Source organism: Oenanthe melanoleuca, chromosome 3 (assembly GCF_029582105.1).
Source record: "Oenanthe melanoleuca isolate GR-GAL-2019-014 chromosome 3, OMel1.0, whole genome shotgun sequence".
In the NCBI taxonomy this organism is placed as follows: Eukaryota; Metazoa; Chordata; class Aves; order Passeriformes; family Muscicapidae; genus Oenanthe; species Oenanthe melanoleuca.
Window position 1 is genome coordinate 62,569,948 of NC_079336.1, and position 15,940 is coordinate 62,585,887.

At 37.6% G+C, this 15,940-nt stretch overlaps 1 long non-coding RNA gene across 1 annotated transcript in view; it reads right to left on the reverse strand.

The window, feature by feature from the left end:
• The window catches only part of LOC130250711 (uncharacterized), a 56,498-nt gene extending 41,143 nt beyond the window's left edge, over positions 1 to 15,355 (reverse strand). Inside the window, exons 1-2 of the long non-coding RNA XR_008840035.1 lie at positions 15,275 to 15,355; positions 3,669 to 3,764 (exon numbers count right to left, since the gene is read on the reverse strand). This is a non-coding gene — a long non-coding RNA (uncharacterized LOC130250711). The remainder of the gene's footprint in view (positions 1 to 3,668; positions 3,765 to 15,274) is intronic.
• Positions 15,356 to 15,940: the final 585 nt, after the last annotated feature.

Below are 15,940 nucleotides of genomic sequence, written 5' to 3' on the forward strand. Positions count from 1 at the left end.
TTAACCCTGAGACTCAATTAAGGTTTTCAAAGTGCTTTTAAATTATTGATTGAAAGGCAACAAGAAGCAACCAGTGGTTGAATATGACTTTACACTGCAAAAGTAACAGTAATTTAATTTAAATTGTGCAACCCACAAATGGTTGTTTGAAAAGGGGTATTTAATGGAGCCAGGGCTAGCCAAATAGGGAGGCAACCCTCACCCTTGCAAATTATTGATTTCTCTCTCATTTTAAATGCTTTTTATCCCCATTGCTCAGAATAACACCCACAATCATTGCTGTCAGGCAGTAATGAAGTTTCTGTTCAACACACTCTGTGACATGAAAAAGTCAATGCAACAGCATTTGTCAAAGAAAATGAGATGCTACTAAATCCTTTGAGGCAGAACTTGTCCCCTTCCCTACCCAAAGAAAGTGAACAAAGGGAGCTGATCTAAAGAAATTGAAGAAGGGGCTGGTGCTTGTAAGGTGTAATGTATATACATTTTAAAAAAATAAATAATAATTTTTCTTTGGGTATGATTGCAATTAGCATTACTTTGGGATTAATGTTGGGAAATTCAAATTATTGGGTGTTCTGTTTATTTCTGAATGCCATAACAGCTCAGATGATTACAAAAGGGCTTGTGCATATCCAGGACACTCAATTATATTCTCTTTTAGAACATGACTTCCTTCATTGTTTGATTTTCCACTAGACAGGAGCAGTGTTTTGATGAGCAACCAATGCCTGCTGTAAATTCTTGGTTTAGGATTTGGGCCAATTGACAGTCAAAATCAGGACTGTAGCTTGAATGCCTATGTTCTATTTTATCATCAAAATTGATGTATTGTCTATAACTAGGTTTATAGGTTTCAGTTAAGAAACATAAAGTCTAAAAATCTTATTTTATTATTGAATTGTTCCCAGCATACAGAGTAAGGAGAAGTGCTCACTCTAATAAAGACCCTTAATGTGTTTGCATTTTAGTGATCCTCTGGCAAGAATAGGGTAAGGATTATGAGTGGGAATATAGTTATTATTGGAAAAATCTAAATACAAAAAAGGCTATATTGCTACAAGATTCTTAAGATTTTCCAGAGATACACAGAAAAATTCTTAGTTATTGCAGTCTTCTAGTAGAAGATTTTTACCCAAGTTTACAGGTTCAGGACTATATTTCAGCAATTCAAGAATTCCATAAAGGTCCAAAGATCAGGCAAAGAGCAAATTGGGATTAGGCATTATATTCTGTTTTACAGCAGGATCATAATGATACACAGACAGTAACAACATTAGTGCCTAGGATGCAATTAGGGCTGGGGGTTGTAAAATAGAAAACAGCAATCACCCATTCTGCCCATTCAGAAAAGATAGAAAGAAAATAGGTATGAGATTAAGGCCAAGACCTTGATCTTATGCATTTACATGAAGTTTAAATTCTGAGCTATGTATGTATGCATAAAAAGCTGTAGTTGTTTCTGGGTTGATTAAAGCCTTTGGCATGGGAAAGTAAGCTCAAAAATACCAATAATATTTTTATACTATTGCATTATTTGATTTCCTACACATATTGAATGACTACTAAATTAAAGATGACAAGTGAGTTAAATCAAACATTGGTCCCTAAAGCTCACCAGCAACTTGTTAACTCTTTCCTGACCTGTTACAAATAAAAATCTTCAAGACAAATTTCATAGGTGATTCTAGATATAGATTACTCCATGGGGATTTCCTCAAAGGGCAGGATTAGGCAGAAGTGTAGAAGACAGTAAGTCTGTTTCTTTCTGCCCAAAACCATCTCCTTAGCCTGCCCACCTATTTTCTCCTGCTTTCATTCCTGTCTACACAAAACAAGACTTGCATTGCAGTTATGAAAGTGCCAGCTCTAAACATTTCTGTCTCTAATCTAAAAGAGTAAGAGTTCTCATATGAAAGACACATAGCTCCATGAAATTTAATAAGATGAAACTTTGCTACTGGAATTAGGACTGCTGCCTTAAATCTCATCTGAGTCATGGGAAGCACTGAACATTTTGAAGGAAGGATCATGAGGGAAAGTTCCTGAAATGTCCATCAGTTTAATATAATGGTACAAGTTGTGTGAAGATGTGGTAGCTTAAGGAAATTCAATTGAAAGCATGTCCTTAGAACAAGGATGAAGCTGCTAACTACCTCTTTTGGTCTAAGAGCACCTCAGAAATGCCCAAATAATCAAATGCTCAAAACTCAGTTTCAGCAAAATCCTTCCTTGACCCAACAAGTTTTAGATGTCCTGAAGGGATGAAGCAGAGGACTGAACAAATTTAAAGGGAAAAAGAAGAAAACCTGGACTCAAAACTCCAGTGATTTAAATGTAGATGAAACACCCTGAGGTTACTTAGAAAAAGGCTAACCCAAAAAAGTGACCTTCATAAGTGCCCTGAAGGAAAAATTATGGTATTTGCAATATCAAGGTCACTAAAAAATAGGAAAATTCATGTGGATGCCCAAGGTATTTTTCAGTGTATGATCCTCTTTCTGGTTTTTGTAACTGAACAAGATGCTGAAATCACATGGATACAGCTGCAACAAAGCTGCTCCAGCAGCACTAGTTACAAAAACACTACCATTTATAAATACATTACACCTGTTCTTGAAATTCTACATATTTAAAGCAGAATCTATTTTTTTCAGAATAACTACTCCATTAAATCTGTCTTCAAATTCTGTTCCACTTGAATATAAATTATCTTTATTATACTGTATATATAGAAATTGAGCAGAGTCATTCTTTGTCTTTTTTCTTGAACTGGGAAGAGTCAGAGAGTCTTTTTTGGACACCCACCCATTTTATCACTCCACTACTCCTTTTAGGGGTGAAAACACAGGCTGTGTATTTAATACTATACACCAAGACACTCTAGAGTGGGAGAAACCTCTAAATTTTCTGTGACATCAGATATCACCTCTAGCACTATTTAATGATGACAGTAGTGGTTACTCAGGGGATTGATGAAGGGAATGTGTTTTTCAACCTCTTGGAAGTTAGTGTCCAAACATGTGATGGAAGATTTTTATTGTCAGATGACTGTGGGCTGTTGATACCATGCATGACAAAGGCTGATTTTAATCAGTTTCTGTCACACTGAATCCTCTGCTGTGGTTAACACAGCAGAATAAATCCCAGGGGGCCAAAGACTGACTGAGGAGTGAGTATCCTCATGCATAGAACCCAGGTTGTAGCTCCTCAGTATCAGAGCTGAGCTCCTTCCAGGGACCAAAATGAAGTATTCCATTATCAGCTCCTACAAGACAGAGCTTCTGTGACTCACCAGAGCACTGTGATGACATAAGGCACTAATCTGAGCTCTTTGTGCATGGATTTTGCAATGCACTTGCAGGCCTCCATGTTCACAGATATAAATAGTTTTCCTAGTCCTCTGAATATGCTAATAAGCTGTACCCTTTAAGCCCTCATTGCCCATCTATGTGGATAGATGGCTAGCTAGCTTTGTGGGTAAGCAACAAGAAAAAAAATCTGTGTGCACGTACTCCATACTGAACAAGCAAAATAAGCACATTTTTATGATTTAGTAATAGGCTGAGCAGTCAGTTTTGCACTCATCTGAAACCTTCAGAAATGCTGAGCTAGGTGTCTAGCTCTCTAGACCATTTTATGCATTATGAAAACAGCAAAACACCCACCTTCTTGCAGCTGTCTCCATGTCAGTGTGGAAAGTTCACTTCTGCTGTAGAATCAATAAAGGCTTCAAACACCTGACTCAGGATTTTTGAGATGCACTGATAAGATTAAATAAGCAAAATACATTTTTACTCCTTTTTTCTAAACTGAGGAAGTATTTTTCCACCTTCATTACTGCAGCTGCACTATCACCCACCTTTGGGGGCTGTAGGCACCCAGTGGAGGATTCTCCAGAGAAACATTAATTAATTGTATTTATTTCAAATAAATAGGAAAATATATCCATAATCATAGAGCAGGAAACTCACTACTCAGAGGAAGCTGATAGCAGGAGTTTTGATGAGCATCACTCACAGCAGTTTTCAGCATGTGTGTTGGTGTTAGCAAACATCTTTGCAGCTACATGCTCATGACAACAGTGTTGAAATATCTGTAAGTATTTTATTCAACTAACTGTGCTCATAAGGAAAAACTGGCCCCCAAAGCTGTTTTTCATGCATATGCCATTAATAAGCTGTGTCTGGAAGTGCATTTTTAGGTTTCACACCATGCAGTCATCCTAAGAAATGCTCTAAAATCATTGCTGGTGCTAGTGATCAGGTCTTTAGTGCTCTATTACATCACAGCCTTGGCTGAAGTAACTGGATAGTGCTGTGGTCACTCTTGACTCAGCCATGTGAGGTTAATTGCATAGGACTATAAAAAATGTGAGTCTAACAAAGAAATACTGTAGTTTAAATGATGTTTCCTTTTTTTTTCCTTCCAAGTGGCAGTTCAACAAGGTTGACTGCAATACATTATTTTTCCTCTTTAACAGAATGGAAAAGATTTAAGAGACCCAGGCACTGTACCAGTTGAGTGTCAGGCTACCTGGATCCTGCCTCATTTGACCACAGAAAGCAAACAGAAGGTGACAGAGCCAAATTTAACAATTTATGAAACTGGCTGCAGAGAAGCAGGTGATGCACTGTCACATGCACACTCCTGTCCCCCTCGGGAGCTCATATCCCCTGCCACCTGCGTGGGCTCAGAGGGCTCCTGCCCACAAGAGCTCTTTCCAGAGACCTGGCTCTGTGGGATTTGTCACAGCATATGTGAAGGAGACATTTAGATTATATGCATGGTTGGAGTACTCCCTTAGGAGTCTTGAGTTGCCTGTGTTTGTAAAGAATCTGGAAATCCTCAGAGAAAAATTGGAAGAAGCAGTGCAAGATAATTCTTGTAGGCAAGAGGAGGATGAGGAGTCACTTTACCCTGGTTTCTGTCAGTTCATATGTCAGAATATTCTGATTATTCACACTTAGTCCTGTGTTGTATGGTAAAAGCATAACACTTGGAATGTTTAATATTTCTTTTTTCCCCTGAGTGTATACCTAGACACATTTGAGTAAACTTAAATTCAATATGTAGTTTTTTTGTCTCTGAAAGGAAATCTTGATGTACTTTTTAACACAATAACTTTGCAAACCACAGTTATGTCTAAGAAAATCTTCAAAGGGCAGAGAGGTGTCAGATTTATCATTGCAGGAGGCACTTGATTCAAAGAAACTTTTTAAAAAATCAAATAATATTAAAAGTATGGAATAAATCACCTAGTGGAGCAGCTATCTTATTCTGGGAGAAGCTAAATAGGATGTTGGCAGGTAGTGATAAATTGGAACTTGATTTTGTGCCTGTATTACCTGCATAAAAAACATCAGAACTTCTGAGTCCTATTGCACTCATCCACTAATCCTGGCTTACCTGCAGTGAGAAATATAAGCCTTGGGGGACAGGATCTGATCACAGTTTAAGTGCATTTCTATATACTCACTGCCTCTAGGAAAAGCAGAAGTAATATAGTTGCCCCAAAATGTGCTGGAAGTGCTTCTGCAATAGCATAATCACTAACTGTAATTTAATTCTACTTCCAATCTGTTTTTCTTTGCCATCCAATTCAGATGATGTTTCCTGAGAAAGAAAAAAAAAAAACAAAACAAAACAAAACAAAAAAACCAAAAAACAAAAACCAAAAAGTGGTTACCCTGGCATATCTATTAAAATGGGACAGCATTAGGGACAACTTCTTTCTCTCCAGATGACCAGAACCCAGTCTTTCCTCTGGAGCCACAGAACATATTTTTGCTCCTCCTACCCCAAAAAAGTACTTGGAAAAATATATGGGCAATACTTGGAAAAAAATAAAAAAAAAAAAGAAAAATAACAAAGGCACATTACTGCTTGAAATCAAGTGTGTTTTAGAGAATTCTACAGAATGCATGCCTTTGATATACAAATCTAAAATTCACAGGTTTAACAAGAAAGCAAACTCAAAAGTAGCAGGAAGCAAAGAAACAATGAAGGAAAGAGGGGCCTTTCTTTACTTCTGTTTCTGAAGTAAACAGCAAAAGTTGTTTGTGACTGAAAACAGGAGGAAATGCTTGAGGTTTTTTCCCAATGCAATTAAAATTATCAAATTGTAAATAAACCAATATTACTGCTAAACCACTAGAGACCAATATATTATATTTTAAAAGTCTAGTCAGTCTTTATGATTACTGTTTCTCCAGACTGACTTTATCACTGTTACCAGCAATGGAAGGATGTCTTTGTAGGGAACCTAAAATTATAATTTCTCCAGGTAGTCTTGTGCAAACTCTTTGCAGTCCAAATAAAAAACTTAATTCTCAGGATTTATCAATGAGTTCAGAGAGAAAAGTAGATTGGCATTAAAAATAATTATTTAAAAAAAAGGTGCTGTACACAGAAGGAGAGTCAAATCAGAAAATAAAAAAAATCACCTTTAATAAGACTGTAGAATTTTGACAGGAAATTCCTGAGAGCTGCCAAGAATATAATTCAATTCAATTCAACTACCAAAATACTTGTGAATGGTTCATCTGAAATGACACATTCACATGGAAAATTTCAGAGTTGCAGGAACTACATTTTCTGCCCCCTCTAAAACCCAACAAAAGTGACAATCCTTTGGGCTTTGGTCCAAAAGTGTATCAGGTGCCATTGTAACAATATTATGGTATGGATGGCTGAATTACAGCCTCTAGGACTCTTCCTGTTTCAATTACTGGTGTAGATACAGCCAAAATGTCCAATGGTTGTTCACATCTAAGGTCTGCAAAGGCAGGCTGCAGTTATTACAAGGAGACTTGCTCTGCTAGCATATTACAGGGAAATAACTCATTTGAGTTAACACACTTCTGTTTCTCTTTGTAGACAGCCTCAGTAAACTCCTAATGCCATATAATCCTGCTCATGGCAAAAAGCTTTGACTTGCTCAAAATTAAAGACTTTCAGAGATACATATGTAGTTCTAAAAAGTTTTAATTTTTTCCCAATCCTCTTTTAGAGAGTGAGATGAGATTGGCTCTGGGTGATTTTTTCAGAGTAACAGATTCTGACATTCTAATATCCTAAAACTGTAAAATATTACATGCTAACATTCATTTAAGGCTTGCTGAATTTCATCTCATTTATTTCAGACAGGCACTGTTTGAATCTCTCTTCCTGTAATATGGTGTTTATAATCTTCAAAAATTTGGTCTTTATTCCTTCTAATAACTGACTTTTGTGTGTGCTTCTGTAGAAGTCCCTTATTGCATCACTATAAAAGAATAATTTTATTGCTTCTCTCAAAAACTGAAATGCCTCCAACTTACTTAAATATTTCTGGTGTTTTCCTAATTAGTGTTATTCTTTAGGTGGTGACTAGAGTTAGATATCTGAAACAAAAAAAATTCATTTTCATGGGTAATGAAAAAATATTTCTGGGAAAGTCATCAATTTCTCCTTGGCCACAATTCTGCTATGCTATTTGACATCTTTCCTGGATCACCAAAGATGCCAAATATTGCATTTTTCTGGATTTTAAGTTTTCATAGTCTTAAAGTATTCAGCAAAGATTTTTTTTCTAATTCTGTCATAGTTTTTTAGACAAAAAAGTGTGACTTCTTATCACACTAAGATCAATAATGTAAAGTTTCCATATGCTCCTTGGAGGATGCTATTTTTGAGGAAGGTAATGTATACATAGGCAACATATATACACTGATTGCACAATGGTGGTTTGGATAAATTATTTTCATAACTAGGTTTATTTTTCCTCAATTCTATTACACAAATCTGCTTTAAAATAGAAACACAACCATCTGTAAAAGACAAAAAAGAGGTAAATAAGCCCTCTCAGAATGCTGTTTTTCCCCTTCTTATTCTGTGTGTGGGGAGTGGGTTTTAGTGAGAGATGCCTTTTACATTCCTGACTCTCCCATAAGGAAGAACAGCAAAGTAATTCTACAGAACTTGACAATGGGACTTCCACATCTCATCTGACCTCTAAGAGGCTATTTCTGTCAAAGATTGCAATTCAGTCCTCCTTACTCACAGTACCCGGTGAGCTCTAGTGCACAGCAGTCAGAAAGAGCACTGATGGTCAATGGGAAGGTCCAGCCATCCCATGGTGTCAGTGAATCCCAGAATTACAGAATGTGCTGGGTGGGAAGGGACCCTCAAGGACCATGGAGTCCAACCCCCAGAGGTGCACAGCATCATCCCTAAGAGTCACACCTTGTGCCTCTCTATTGCAACATTACTGAGCTCTGTCAGGCTTGGTGCTGTGTCCACTGCCCTGGGGAGCTGTTCCAGTGCCCAATCACACTCTGGGTGAAGAATCTTTTCCTAATATCCAACCTAAACCTGCCCTGACACAACTTCAGGCCATTCCCTCAGGTCTTATCACTAGACTCAACTCAGTTGTACAATTAGACAAAAACCCTGCTATGAAGGACAGGGAGAACAAACAGCAAAAAAATCTGGTGCCATTCCCTCTGCTTTCTTCTTAGAAACTTTCTGAGTTTCTCAGGGTGTTCTGAAGAAGTAACCAAGGGGTAGCTGGTGACCCAGATGCAATAAAGCTGGGAGTGAAATGACAAAAGAGGTTTCTGATATGTAAACAGCATGTTTATGTAAATATCATTTATAAAACTTTCCCAGAAGTTCAAAATCAAGCAAAGGACAGTAATGAACATCTTCAACACTGAACCACTAAATTAAATATGACATTAATGGGAACCATTTAATGTATTTCAGATCTGCTTTGATGGCCGTTTTAATTAGATTGTTGATCTGCTGCTGACAGCACCAGAAAACCAAGGCTTGAAATACAGAACCTCATCAGATGTTGCTGGATCTCAATTTCCATGTATAATTAATGAGATAAGTCTCTCTCTGGACACTGCTTGCAGGAGGGTAATTTGATTCACATGTCAGGCACACAGGTATTTCCTGGCAACTCTCCAGACTGTGACCTGAGCCCAGTGGTGGCTGCTGCAACTGCTGTGACAGACTCTCCCTGATTACAGGGCTAATAGGTAACTGGTCTTATTTAAAAGTCTTGTTTGTCACTGCATGTATAGACAAGAAGGTTAGATGAGTTCTAATGGCAAGAAGGGTAAAGGTTACAAAAACCTCTCATAAACAATCAAAATTCCAGCAGAGCTAAAACCTTGTTTGAGAAATAGCATCCTGCCCATTTTGATTTCATATGTAGAATGCCATCCTTCACCTTCCTAGAGACCTAAGGAAGTTAAAGGTCAGACTCTTTTGAACTCAAAAGAAAAAAAGGAAGGAGAGAAATTTTTCCATGACTGTATTAGATATATATTTCTGAATAACTTTGAAATTGTAAGAAAAATAAACCTTAAAAGCCTTAATACCTCAGAAGGGAAACCACACCATAACATCATAATTTCAAGTGCATGGCTAGTCACTAACCCTTTAGAAATGCACACACACATTTCAATTTATAATGTAAAGTTTGAGTGTCGAAAATTTTTAAAGTCAGCCTGTCTGCAAAGTTGAAGCATTGAGGAGATAGAATTTGTGCCACCATTCTCTGTCACCTAGAAAATTCTGGCAGTCCAATGGCTTTACTGCAAATCTCCACTGCTGCAATAGGCATGATTTCAGGAGCTCTATCTTCCTTTGTTGGAGAGCAAAGATCAGCTCAGTAATAAATAAGAATGAGACTGAAAACAAAGTGAGTAATTCCAAAGGGTCATTTATACCTTCAGTGCTGTACCTTGTCATCCAGCCTCAGTAAAGGTTCAGTAGGAATTATGAGCAAAGACTTTTGGAGAATAAAGCTTTCCATGTTGTGGAGGCATTAAAAAATTGTCCTAAATGCTATTTCATTAAAAAAGATCAATGAAAATAGAGCACAATCCATTTATTCAAATGAGAACCAAGTTCATAGCAAATCCATTATAAATATTCAGCACTTCAAACTTCCCTTCATTATTGTCTTAAGGAACATACTGGATGAAATGTTCAAAATGAAATGAAATGTTCAGTAGCAAGATAGAGAAGTTCATCTGGAAATCTCCATTAAAGCTGTCTCATAAAACAAAGACAGGCTTATGAAATTGGAAAGCTGGAAATGAGACACAATGCAAAAAATGTTGTTGATTTGCTTTTTAAATACAATCCTTCAAAGCTGTGAAAGCTCTTCATCATAATATACAAAGAACTAGTTAGGATTCAGATAAGTGAATTGACTTTTGTAGTTAGCTAAGGCCTTTAAGTTCCATAACATAAATCAGAATATAATGCCATATGTAAGAAAAGGGGGGAAAGCAGAATATGTGTAAAATCAAGCTCAAAATCTGTACATTTAGTAGTCTGAAATACTCCATTGCTCCTTGCTCTTCAGTAAGGTCCATTGCTTGTAATAATTTCTTCCTCTGTATACTTGAATTCAGCTGTTATTATGTTGTTTGATATTTTGTTTCAGGCCTGGAGTGCAATTCTGAAGCAAATATCCTCATCATCTCCAGAACTCCCCAGCACAGCTCCTTCTGTGGCACCAGTGACACCAAGCCCCTCTCCCTTTCCATGGAGTGCACTTGGCAGCACTTGGCTGAGGCTGTTGTCCCAAGTTCCACTACCATGTGAACAGACTCCAGCTGACAAGACATGATGAGGGAGGGTCTTCAGAGCAGATGGCCATGGCTCCAGTGAGATGGAGTGCTTGGCCATGCAGGAAGCAGGTTAAAATGCCCATAATAAAATGAGAAAAAGAGCAATCCTTTGGAGATGTACTGGGGCAGGAGCTCCATCTTTTTCAAATCCCACATCAAAGATCCTGTGTACAAAAGGCAACACTGTCCTCTTGTCAGCAGCTTGCCAGGTACCGCAAGTCTGGTTGTTCAGTCTATTCACCACTCTTCTTTCTTCCCTTTCCCCATTCATTGCCTTTCTTCTTGCTCATTTCCATGTCCCTCTGCTAGAAAACTCTATGATTTTCTTTCCCCTTTTCCACTCACTGTGCTTCTGCAGAGGATGCAGAAATGAAGGAAATATGTGATGTACACAGGTCACTGTCATGTGACCCTCAGAAAGAAAGGGAAGGGAGCAAGAAATGAGCAGTAATTATTATGTTGTGAGTAAAAATTAAGTTAGGGCTTGGATTGACTTGTAATCTTTAAAGACTTTGTGAACAGTAATTGATGTTTTCTTCAGATAAAACCCTAGGTCCTCCATTTATACGTTTTTGCTTTATCTCTTTATCTTAAAAATCTCCCATTTGAATTTTCCTGACTTCAGGAGTGTTGGATAATTAAAACACCTATGTGAAGTGCATTTCTAGCCCAACCGAATATCACCTGGACTACTGAAAGAAGTAAGTCGTGTGTGATCATGAGACTAGCAGCTGAAATCAGTATTCAGTTAACAACTGTGCACATTATTCTATTGACATAATTTATTTGAACAAAGAGCCACATTTTGACCTGCATCTCAGGATGAGGGATGGCTGAAAGAGATGGAACAGCATAGGAGCATATAGCATAAATACTTACATTTCTGCAATAAAATACTTTGGATCTGAAATATTCTGTCAACCATCTTTTTAAAAAACAGAGGAAAATTAAACATCTGGCTGCCACATATCAGGACTTCTCAGTTTGTAACTTGGCTGTCTAAACTAGAACTTCATTAATTTTCTTTGTTTGATTTAAGTGATAGTCTTTGCCTGTAAAGGGTAGACTATATCAGTGTTTCAGGAGATTTTGTGCCTCTTGCAGCTCCTTTTTCCAGGGAGGATTTCCCTCTGTAGACTGGCTTGGGTGTATAACTTGAATAAACCTTATCAACAACTGAAGGGACAGGTGGCAATAAGGCAAAGGATGGAGCAAGTGCACTTGATCAGTCTGAGTAAGGTAGGACAGTATTAATCCCAGGAAGTTACTGACAGCCTGTGGGACTGGCACAGCAGTGTTAATCCCAAAGAAAACAATTCACGACCCTGTGTGAGCATGTAATTATAAAACAAGGATAAGTGCAGCTTCTGTGTCTGGAGGAGAATGGGAAAAAACATGAAACAGGGATAAGTGCAGCTTCTGTGTCTGAAGGAGAATGGGAAAAAACATAAACAGGGATAAGTTCAACTTCTGTGTCTGGAGGCTGGCAATGTGAATAGCTGGAAGATGTTTTTGCAGCCTGCAGATGTAAAATAAGGATTTCAGAGGAAGCAGAGTAGTTATGATCTTCACAATCCCCCTGCAGAAAGCCCAGCAGTCACTCCTGTCTGTGAGACTCCTGTTTGCAGGGAGATGCTTCAGGAAAGAGGACTGAAAATTCACCTGCATCAGAAGACTTCCAGCTCTCAGATACCTGTCTTAACAAGTGCTGACGTGCTGTAAACTATCCTCCAGTAATGCTTCCTGAAGGAAAACAACAGTAGGTGGCAAGAATCTGTGGGTTTTGCACTTTCAGTTTAGCTGGATCAATTTTGGAGCATTTTCAATGGAAAAGGAAAAATATCTACATTTGGCACCTAGCATAGCATCTAATTATGTAACTACAAACTTCTGCCAGGAGATGAATACCTGTTGATCAATATATACATATTCTATATATCTCAAGGCAAGCTATTTTATTACATTGACCTAATTAGAGGAATCTATGAAAGCCTTGAGCTAGGAAATGTCTATCTTCTGCACATGATGCAAACCTGTGAAAAGCTCAAGAAATCATAGACTTCCCAGTTAATTATGGTGATTTATCAGCATTTCACATCTGGAAAATGCTCTTCAAGATAAACTGTTATATAAAAATTTCCCATCCAAGTATCTATGTCTTCTGAACCAGTTTTAGCATATTGATATATTTCATGCCCTTGATTGCAAGAAACAGAGAAATATAAACACAGATGCCAACTGTATGTGTGGCCTGAATAAGTCTTTTTTTGAGTAGCAGTATCATCATATGAAGTTCCATATATATATATATATATATTTATTTATTTGTTTGTTTGTTTGTTTGTTTGTTTGTTTGTTTAAATGCATATTCAACAACATTACCAACAGATGGTAACCTTAAAAAAGCTTGAAAAATGCCTGTCATTGGCCACCCCACTGGCCTAGGTAGTGACTGGTTCATTACAGCTGATAATGCACTCACAGAACAAAATATCCCTCAGTTGGATGAATTTCTTCTGCTTCTTCTCCTCTCCTTTACCTTGCACTTACACACACACACACACACAGAGCAGGGGCATCCTAGTTTGAAACTTGTTTCCTCATACTGCTGCCTTGTATAAAACAAGTGAGAGAGAAGACAAATCACTATATTGGGCTGATGGTAGCTCAGCAAACAGCCAGAAAACCCCAGCTTTGGCAAAGTGGGCAACCCAGTGGTGCCTAAGGGTCAATGTCAGAACTTTCTTCACTGTTTGCATTTGTTTACAAAAAACAAATGAATGGGAAAAATTGGGCAGTGATTTTCTCTACTCATGCATGCAGCTGGTTGTAGGCAGATGACAGCAAATGAAACAAATACACAACTTATGATCTCTACTCCCAGCCTCAAGATAAGCCTTCCAGAAGGTTTTGGTTGATAGGGTATATGTACACTGGTATGAACTGTCCATTTTGATGACAAATTTCCTTTGAGCATCTCCAAGGAATCTACAGATATTGATTAAATTTCATAAAGCCCTAAAGTATCTCAGATTTCTGTTCCTGTATAACAGATGAGCAGCCTGAAGGGCAGAGAGAAGTTTTGCCCAAGGTCATAAAATGAGATATTGGCAGGATTAGAAATAGGTCTCAGGAATCATGGTGTGAGTCTTGCTCAAATACAGTGCCTTTCAAGAACAAGAGGACATGTACTGCAATCATGGTTTACATTTCCCAAGGCTTTCCTGCATAAAATATACTACAACAACTGACAGAATGGAAGAAAATGTGCAGTATCATGCAGAGGCACTTTATGAGATTGTGTGAGGGTTTCCAGCCCAATTCTTTTTATTCCTTTTAGATAAGGGAGAAAGATCAGAAAAGAAAAAGGAAAAATACATCAAGCAGTTCTCTTCCAGCTAATAAATGACAGCAAGAATTGGGAAAGGACATGTCACTTTAATCTGCCACAATTTTTCTTTTTATTTGCCAAACGTCACACCTAGGGAAGATGAGGACAAAATTACCTTAGGCAATTTTTATCTAAACTTCTAGAGCTGGTTGAAATGTTTTCTAAAACAAAATTGAAAATGTTTGCAGAGTATTTTTATACTAAATAGAGAATTAAAGTGGATGTACTGTTTTTATTCCTTGCCCCTTAAACTTTTTCCCACTCCTCTCTTCCCTCACTACTTGCAAGCTGGATAAGATAAAATGGATGAAGAAAGTGAGGAAGAAGAAAATTACAGGAATTGGATTTAAAAAAGGGACATGGGATTTTGAACACTATACCAAGCTGTCAGGAAAAAAACTTTCCAGAAATGAAATATTACAGGAATTAATGTCTTGGAAAAATGTTTTTCTTTGCATCTGCACTTAAAAATAGCAAAAAGTGTCAGGCTGTATGAATCTCAAGATGAAAATATATATCAGTAATTCTACAAGTTTTCTTTTTGTTGATATACAATGTTTCCAGAAAATTATTGTTTTGCTATTACACTCTTAATTATGATTACTAGATGTTACTCTCTTCTTAAATTTAAAAGTGAAATCTTATCCTAACATATAGGATAATGTTTATGAATTGGGAGAAGCTCTACAAATGCTTCTAAGTTTTTGAAGATAAGAATGTGATTCACCACTCCATTAAGCCTCTATTACAAAGTGATGAATCCAGGCCTGCTGTTTTAAATAAGGCATCATTTCTGGAAACTGCAAGCAAATTGTGCAGCTCTGCTATGTCCAGTAAGTGATTCCCATTAGTTTTAGGGCATCACAACCTGCAGTCTCCTGTGAGGCTGGATGATGTTTTGAGGGATTGGATCCCATTGGGGTTGTCTTGCCACATCTTTCACTGAGCATCAGCAGCAGTCAGTGCTCTGCTTCCTCCACTGCTATGTTTAGGGTATTCAAAAAGACAAGGTGCAGTGGATCTACAGTGCCATGCTGTGTTTATGGCTTCTCAGGGTACTGCAGGGGATCAGGACTCAAAGGCTAGTGGGACACAGTGACACCCCTGCTCCCTCCTTTTTTTAATGCCCAGTTCCATTATCTGTGTTATTTTCTATTCAAACTTGCATAAAAGCCCTGCAAAAAACTATTACCTCTTTATCTTACTCCAACTGGAATGCAAAATTAATTTGATTTGCATTACTTACTGTATCACTTGTGATAAATGCTGTGAGGATCACAAAGACAGAGTAGAGATTGGGGCACATGATGTAGGATCACAGGCTGGGCTTGCTTACTCTGGAGAAGAGAAGACAAAGGGAGATTTAATTGCTATCCTCCCCTGCCCAAAGGGGAGAATATGAAAATATAGACTTTTCACAGAAGGGCACAATGAAGAGAAGGGGTAAAAGTCACAAATTGTAAGGAAATTTCAACTGGATATGAGAAAAAAATTCACCATGAGGGTGGTTCAATGCAAGAACAGATTGCCCAGAGAATCTGGGTATCTCTATTCTTGGAGGTTTTCAAATTTCAGCTGGGAATATTTCTGCTCTGACACTGAAGTTGGCCCTACTTTGAGCAGGAGCAGGAAAAAAACCTTCAAAAAATTCCTTTAATGTATATTCTGATTATATTTGGGAATGCACTGGAGCATCATTTGGAAGATGAAAGTAAGTAAATACAAGTTTAAAATATGTTTTCCACTCATACCATGAATATAATTTGTTGCAAAGAACACAATAGTAAGAGAAATTATATTTTAAATTGTTGGAAGGAGCAATTAAGGTTTTATGGCTTCTGCATTTGCTAAGCCCAAGCATTGCCTACATGGCTTTCTAAGCAGAGATTCCCAAAGCAGACACTTTGACCCA